Source organism: Mixophyes fleayi, chromosome 5, assembly GCF_038048845.1.
Source record: "Mixophyes fleayi isolate aMixFle1 chromosome 5, aMixFle1.hap1, whole genome shotgun sequence".
Classification (NCBI taxonomy): domain Eukaryota; kingdom Metazoa; phylum Chordata; class Amphibia; order Anura; family Limnodynastidae; genus Mixophyes; species Mixophyes fleayi.
Window position 1 is genome coordinate 34324449 of NC_134406.1, and position 8984 is coordinate 34333432.

Genomic DNA, 8984 nt, shown 5'->3' on the forward strand with positions numbered 1-8984 from the left:
GCCTATAGCAACCAATCAGATTCTAGCTTTCATTTATTTAGTACCTTCTACAACATGACAGCTAGAATTTGATTGGTTGCTATAGGCAACATCCCCACTTTTTCAAACCCGCAGCTTAGTAAATCTAGCCCTAAGAAGCTGGATGAAAATAAAATCCAGTGGAGAAGGAGGATAGAATAAAAAAAAACAGCCTAATAAAAATATTAAAATATCACCATACTGAAATACAAGTAAGTACATTATGACTCAGCTGACTGATAGAAAGAGTCCCAATAATTCTTTACCGCTTTATCACAAAACAATATTAATATAGTAGTCATAGGAGTCAGCTTATAAATGTTTCTACGGCTGTTATTCGGACCATGTGGAAGAAAGCCCAATCTCCATCTATTAGACCATGGATACACACAGAGAGAGGGAAGTGATGGAGAACAGAACGAATTCCTATAGTTAATCACAGAATCCAAACCATTCACTCCCTCTTGGTTTTCTTGGATGATGTTCACAACGGGTGGGGTAGGGAATTATGGCTGGCATTATTCCGACAATACTTACCCCGACGCGACGACCCCAAACGGCTACTTCACGACCTGGCTCCAGGACGACTGCTGTGACCGTCGACTGCCCCGGATGACGACCAATGAAGAATCCGGCCACTCTGCATGACGTCACTGCCGACTGCGACGCTCTTCTCCTTGCTATTAAGGTGGAAATGTAAGTATGCGGCCATAGACAATGTACAACGCTAACCAAAGTAGTAAAATAAAGACACCATTGTTTTTCTTATGAAATTCAGCATCTGATTGATATGTCCCATGACTACCTTCCCATTTAAAAAAATTAGAGTTGTATCCAAAATGGCTGACTTCAAAAGTTTTCCACCACACCCAAATCATATGTGTAGACACTGGATTTTCTTACTAGTTTCCTTTTTAAATGGGTGTTTTCACACTTATGGACCACCCTGTATATTGGAGACTAGGTAATAACAAGAGCAAAATAGATAACTTGAACAGGACTCACAAGTGCAAATGTAGCAGTAGGTGTCCAGCTCCAACAGGAGTGGATAGGAAACAGGTGGCTGATCTGACAAGCAGGGTATAGTACCTAGCCAAGATCAGGATATGTGAAGTGGCCAAAATCACAGTCCAGCCAGGAGTCAATATACAGGCAGTAGGCAAAGACCACGCAGCTGTCACTGATGTGAATGAGTTCTCTGTACAGCGCTGCGGAATTAGTGGCGCTATATAAATAAATGATGATGATTTAAGCAGCGCTCCGTATCTAGGCACACACACAGAGACGCAGACACAGCATGATGCCAATCCGATGCCCAGCAGAGCCCTGTCACAGTCCTGGCAGCTCTCAGGAAAGAACCATTTGTCTGTGGTAGCTATCAGAGACACAACGTGTCTACCCAAGCCGCTTAGCCCAGAGAGGACTGGCAGGGAGGTACAAGCCAGAGTCACGGGATTGTATAATGTGGAATAGTGATGGACAAAGCTGAGGTCGAAGGAATGGGGGAGGTAGAATTGTAATGTACAATCAAACATAACAAGTCTTCTACAAAGTACAAGCAGAGAATTAAAAAAAAAACAACCTTTCCTCCTGCAAAGGTTTGGTAGAACTGAGGGACTTTATAAGGGCTACAAACAGGTGAGATAAATGTTCTGATTGACTTGACCTTTTGACTGAAGGGTTTATTGCAGAGTAGGAAAAGCTGTGCAATAGTCCAAGTGAGGTGACTACCTAGATTGCTGTTCTTAGCAGAGTGCTGATTACAGGAATTGAGAAAAGGTGTTTGTAGCTGTCACTGTGAACTGTTCTCTGTCAGCTGTCATCTGGAGCTAGTGCTGTGAATCCTCACATTGTGTTCTGACAGCTGTCATTTGGAGCTAGTGTTGTGAATCCTCACAGTAATTGTGTTCTGACAGTTGTCGTCTGGAGCTAGTGTTGTGAATCCTTACAAGCCATCTCTAGCGATTCCACAAACATTCAAGGACCATTAAACCTAAAATACAAGTGGATTTATTAAAAAAAAGCATCCTCTGTTGTTCAAAAATATATCTGAACAAAATTCCATACATGACAGAATCTAAGATACTGTACAGCTCTGAGCAAGTACTATGTGATATTCCAGATACATATTTACTTTCTGGAATTTGAAGCTTTGAATATCATCGACCTGCCTCCTGTGTTATCATTCTGTTGCTGTACATTTTCTTTTTTAACAGGAAAATATCTTTTGTCTCCGAAATTGATACCGATGTGGCAAAAGTTCACCCGGAAAGCCGGCTTTGAACAACACTTGCATCTTGGCTGAAACTGTAACCTACAAACTTAAACTTACACCTCATTTACCTCATTATTAAAATGGTGCGGAACTGAACACTTTTCCTGATTTCTCCACACAAAAAGTGGAGGGACAAATTTTAGTAATTCTTCCTAAATATTTTCCAAGTGCATCAAATGCACAAAAAAAAACTCACTCCCCTTCAGTTGTCTGATTTTATATTCATCAATATCCCCCAGGGAGAATTGCAATAGGGGTTTTATCTGGTCATTGTAATGAATCGTCCACGCCGTGAGTGGGGTTGATTTACAAAGTGTATAAAAAACATTTTGGATAAAAAACAAGTAGAGCTGGCCAGGTCTGGATAATCTGTGCAAAAGATTCATTGCTGAAAGCAGATAGAACGCATCAAAAGTCAAAAGTAAGCCAGCCCTTATGTTCCTCTCATCAAAATCAGGACGAATTAACTTTCCTCTACTTTCCTTTTTTATATCAGACTTAAATTCATAATGTGCAAAACAATCGCCTTTCAAAGACTTGTCACATTAATTATATAACCCGGTTCATTGGGACAAGGTTATGTTCTGCAATCAATCACGTTAGCAGCGCACAGAGGGGTGCAGTGTGTTAGTAAGCAAAACCTTTTTTTTTCTGGTTTAAAATGTAATTTATATTAAGTAAATACTTGTCTGGAAGAGACTCTGCTATTTTTTAAAGAAATGTTCAGGAAGTTTATTTAACTATTCTCTAGAGTGTTTGTGGCAAAAACAGCGCCAACAGAACGGGGGGCAAATACTGTGCCAAAGATATCAAGTGTTGCCTTAATCCATTATCCTGGACCATTGTCTGTAGGCTTCAAGTCTTGTATGCATTGATTGGAAAAGCTGTGATTTGTGACACACATCTGCATACAGCAAATAAATAGTAGGGGAATCCAGCAGATGTGGAACTCCTAGATGGAATTACTACAATAGAGTTACAATTAAGGACGTGCTCATTTATTATCTTGTTTATCAATATCCATAACCACAATTATTGGTGCAATGAGAGTGCAACCTCTGTAACCTGTTAGCACTGGCAGGACAGTACCCTCCCCTTCATATGTGTCACCCCATTGGCCAAGTTCTGTCACCCAACTCCCAAGATGCATTCTGGCTACTTTGGAGCCTTCATTGTTCCACTAGTCGGGAATAGGACTATGCATATGTGTAATCACATATGATATTTTGAAGACATGCAGCTGTTTTTTAAGGAAGGGGTAAAACATAATGTTGGGGCAAATCTCAGTTTTTATTAATATGACTATATATAGTAAGTGTAACTTGGAGCATGAATTGGTGCCTAGCTGTATAAATGAACCCTGAGTTATCAAAACATGTATGTTAAACCAAAGGTACTGAAGTTCTTATGCACTTGATAACGTCTTAGTAAGAAGACATTGAGGGTCCTGTTCTCAAATGTAGGGACATCAAGCAAGTGTATTAAGGAGCTCAATAGGACCTCAAGTGGCTTAATGTACAAACAATTTTTAGTAGAAAAAAGTATTAAAAACATGTGGACACAAACTGACCATCAGTTATAAAAAACTGGTCCACAATCTTTACCCTAATTCACCATGTGACAGGAGAAACAGTATCCCTTACTCCAGAATAGCACAGAAATAGCATTCCTTCACCGCTACCCTAAAAATGTGCAAACCCATAATAAATATATAATGGGTCATACACTTATATCAACCAGACCATCATTAGCCCAACACTGGAGGGAAAAACAAGAGGAGGGAGTGAGATCATGACTGGGGGGAGGATGGAAGGATGGATTGGCTGCAGAGGCATCAAAATTATTATTAAGTGACTGGGGGGGAGGATCATGACTGAGAGGGTGGATTGGCTGCAGGGAGATCAAGATTATTAAATTGCTAGGGGGAGTATTAATTAACTGGATGGTGGGTAAGATGAATTGGCCAGGGGGGAGATCATGACTAGGGAGGTGGATTGGCTGCAGGGGGATCAAGATTATAAATTGGCTAAGGAGGTGGTTAATTAACTGACTGTCAGGGGTTGGAAGATCCTAGTATATGATTATAAGTCATTTTCATATATTTTATTGTCTATATATGCCTGTACTAGGGAGTTGTTTTATATGGTCATAATGGAGTGTTGTGTTTGAATCATTCAGGGTTTGTTAACCTTTGCATTATAATACAATATTTGCACATTTTAAATACAGGACTCCAACTTTCCAGAAGCCAGATAAATGACAACACCGCTCCAAGAGCAAGCAAGAGAGAATATCAGGTAGTCTACGCTGTAAGATCAGGTAAGAGAGAACATCAGGTAGTCTACACTGTAAGATCAGGTAAGAGAGAACATCAGGCAGTCTACACTGTAAGATCAGGTAAGAGAGAACATCAGGCAGTCTACACTGTAAGATCAGGTAAGAGAGAACATCAGGCAGTCTACGCTGCAAGATCAGGTAAGAGAGAACATCAGGCAGTCTACACTGTAAGATCAGGTAAGAGAGAACATCAGGCAGTCTACACTGTAAGATCAGGTAAGAGAGCACATCAGGCAGTCTACGTTGCAAGATCAGGTAACAGAAAACATCAGGCAGTCTACGCTGCAAGATCAGGTAAGAGAGAACATCAGGTAGTCTACGCTGTAAGATCAGGTAAGAGAGAACATCAGGTAGTCTACGCTGTAAGATCAGGTAAGAGAGAACATCAGGTAGTCTACACTGTAAGATCAGGTAAGAGAGAACATCAGGTAGTCTACACTGTAAGATCAGGTAAGAGAGAACATCAGGTAGTCTATGCTGCAAGATCAGGTAAGAGAGAACATCAGGCAGTCTACGCTGTAAGATCAGGTAAGAGAGAACATCAGGCAGTCTACGCTGTAAGATCAGGTAAGAGAGAACATTAGGCAGTCTACGCTGCAAGATCAGGTAAGAGAGAACATCAGGCAGTCTACGCTGCAAGATCAGGTAAGAGAGAACATCAGGCAGTCTACGCTGTAAGATCAGGTAAGAGAGAACATCAGGCAGTCTACGCTGTAAGATCAGGTAAGAGAGAACATCAGGCAGTCTACACTGTAAGATCAGGTAAGAGAGAACATCAGGCAGTCTACACTGTAAGATCAGGTAAGAGAGAACATCAGGCAGTCTACACTGTAAGATCAGGTAAGAGAGAACATCAGGCAGTCTACGTTGCAAGATCAGGTAAGAGAGAACATCAGGTAGTCTACGCTGCAAGATCAGGTAAGAGAGAACATCAGGTAGTCTACACTGTAAGATCAGGTAAGAGAGAACATCAGGCAGTCTACACTGTAAGATCAGGTAAGAGAGAACATCAGGCAGTCTACGTTGCAAGATCAGGTAACAGAAAACATCAGGCAGTCTACGCTGCAAGATCAGGTAAGAGAGAACATCAGGCAGTCAACGCTGTAAGATCAGGTAAGAGAGAACATCAGGTAGTCTACGCTGCAAGATCTGGTAAGAGAGAACATCAGGTAGTCTACACTGTAAGATCAGGTAAGAGAGAACATCAGGTAGTCTACACTGTAAGATCAGGTAAGAGAGAACATCAGGTAGTCTACGCTGCAAGATCAGGTAAGAGAGAACATCAGGCAGTCTACGTTGCAAGATCAGGTAAGAGAGAACATCAGGTAGTCTACGCTGCAAGATCAGGTAAGAGAGAACATCAGGTAGTCTACGCTGTAAGATCAGGTAAGAGAGAACATCAGGCAGTCTACGCTGCAAGATCAGGTAAGAGAGAACATCAGGCAGTCTACGCTGTAAGATCAGGTAAGAGAGAACATCAGGCAGTCTACGCTGTAAGATCAGGTAAGAGAGAACATCAGGCAGTCTACGCTGTAAGATCAGGTAAGAGAGAACATCAGGCAGTCTACACTGCAAGATCAGGTAAGAGAGAACATCAGGCAGTCTACGCTGCAAGATCAGGTAAGAGAGAACATCAGGCAGTCTACGCTGCAAGATCAGGTAAGAGAGAACATCAGGCAGTCTACGCTGTAAGATCAGGTAAGAGAGAACATCAGGCAGTCTACGCTGTAAGATCAGGTAAGAGAGAACATCAGGCAGTCTACACTGTAAGATCAGGTAAGAGAGAACATTAGGCAGTCTACACTGTAAGATCAGGTAAGAGAGAACATCAGGCAGTAAACACTGTAAGATCAGGTAAGAGAAAACATCAGGCAGTCTACGTTGCAAGATCAGGTAAGAGAGAACATCAGGTAGTCTACGCTGCAAGATCAGGTAAGAGAGAACATCAGGCAGTCTACACTGTAAGATCAGGTAAGAGAGAACATCAGGCAGTCTACGCTGTAAGATCAGGTAAGAGAGAACATCAGGCAGTCTACGCTGCAAGATCAGGTAAGAGAGAACATCAGGCAGTCTACGCTGTAAGATCAGGTAAGAGAGAACATCAGGCAGTCTACGCTGTAAGATCAGGTAAGAGAGAACATCAGGCAGTCTACGCTGTAAGATCAGGTAAGAGAGAACATCAGGCAGTCTACGCTGTAAGATCAGGTAAGAGAGAACATCAGGCAGTCTACACTGTAAGATCAGGTAAGAGAGAACATCAGGCAGTCTACACTGTAAGATCAGGTAAGAGAGAACATCAGGCAGTCTACACTGTAAGATCAGGTAAGAGAGAACATCAGGCAGTCTACGTTGCAAGATCAGGTAAGAGAGAACATCAGGTAGTCTACGCTGCAAGATCAGGTAAGAGAGAACATCAGGCAGTCTACACTGTAAGATCAGGTAAGAGAGAACATCAGGCAGTCTACACTGTAAGATCAGGTAAGAGAGAACATCAGGCAGTCTACGTTGCAAGATCAGGTAACAGAAAACATCAGGCAGTCTACGCTGCAAGATCAGGTAAGAGAGAACATCAGGTAGTCTACGCTGTAAGATCAGGTAAGAGAGAACATCAGGTAGTCTACGCTGCAAGATCTGGTAAGAGAGAACATCAGGTAGTCTACACTGTAAGATCAGGTAAGAGAGAACATCAGGTAGTCTACACTGTAAGATCAGGTAAGAGAGAACATCAGGTAGTCTACGCTGCAAGATCAGGTAAGAGAGAACATCAGGCAGTCTACGCTGTAAGATCAGGTAAGAGAGAACATCAGGCAGTCTACGCTGTAAGATCAGGTAAGAGAGAACATCAGGCAGTCTACGCTGTAAGATCAGGTAAGAGAGAACATCAGGCAGTCTACGCTGCAAGATCAGGTAAGAGAGAACATCAGGCAGTCTACGCTGTAAGATCAGGTAAGAGAGAACATCAGGCAGTCTACGCTGTAAGATCAGGTAAGAGAGAACATCAGGCAGTCTACACTGTAAGATCAGGTAAGAGAGAACATCAGGCAGTCTACTCTGTAAGATCAGGTAAGAGAGAACATCAGGCAGTCTACACTGTAAGATCAGGTAAGAGAGAACATCAGGCCGTCTACGTTGCAAGATCAGGTAAGAGAGAACATCAGGTAGTCTACGCTGCAAGATCAGGTAAGAGAGAACATCAGGCAGTCTACACTGTAAGATCAGGTAAGAGAGAACATCAGGCAGTCTACGTTGCAAGATCATGTAACAGAAAACATCAGGCAGTCTACGCTGCAAGATCAGGTAAGAGAGAACATCAGGTAGTCTACGCTGTAAGATCAGGTAAGAGAGAACATCAGGTAGTCTACGCTGCAAGATCTGGTAAGAGAGAACATCAGGTAGTCTACACTGTAAGATCAGGTAAGAGAGAACATCAGGTAGTCTACACTGTAAGATCAGGTAAGAGAGAACATCAGGTAGTCTACGCTGCAAGATCAGGTAAGAGAGAACATCAGGCAGTCTACGCTGTAAGATCAGGTAAGAGAGAACATCAGGCAGTCTACGCTGTAAGATCAGGTAAGAGAGAACATCAGGTAGTCTACGCTGCAAGATCAGGTAAGAGAGAACATCAGGCAGTCTACGCTGTAAGATCAGGTAAGAGAGAACATCAGGCAGTCTACGCTGTAAGATCAGGTAAGAGAGAACATCAGGCAGTCTACGCTGTAAGATCAGGTAAGAGAGAACATCAGGCAGTCTACGCTGCAAGATCAGGTAAGAGAGAACATCAGGCAGTCTACGCTGTAAGATCAGGTAAGGGAGAACATCAGGCAGTCTACGCTGTAAGATCAGGTAAGAGAGAACATCAGGCAGTCTACGCTGTAAGATCAGGTAAGAGAGAACATCAGGCAGTCTACGCTGCAAGATCAGGTAAGAGAGAACATCAGGCAGTCTACGCTGCAAGATCAGGTAAGAGAGAACATCAGGCAGTCTACGCTGTAAGATCAGGTAAGAGAGAACATCAGGCAGTCTACGCTGTAAGATCAGGTAAGAGAGAACATCAGGCAGTCTACACTGTAAGATCAGGTAAGAGAGAACATCAGGCAGTCTACACTGTAAGATCAGGTAAGAGAGAACATCAGGCAGTCTACACTGTAAGATCAGGTAAGAGAGAACATCAGGCAGTCTACGTTGCAAGATCAGGTAACAGAAAACATCAGGCAGTCTACGCTGCAAGATCAGGTAAGAGAGAACATCAGGTAGTCTACGCTGTAAGATCAGGTAAGAGAGAACATCAGGTAGTCTACGCTGCAAGATCTGGTAAGAGAGAACATCAGGTAGTCTACACTGTAAGATCAGGTAA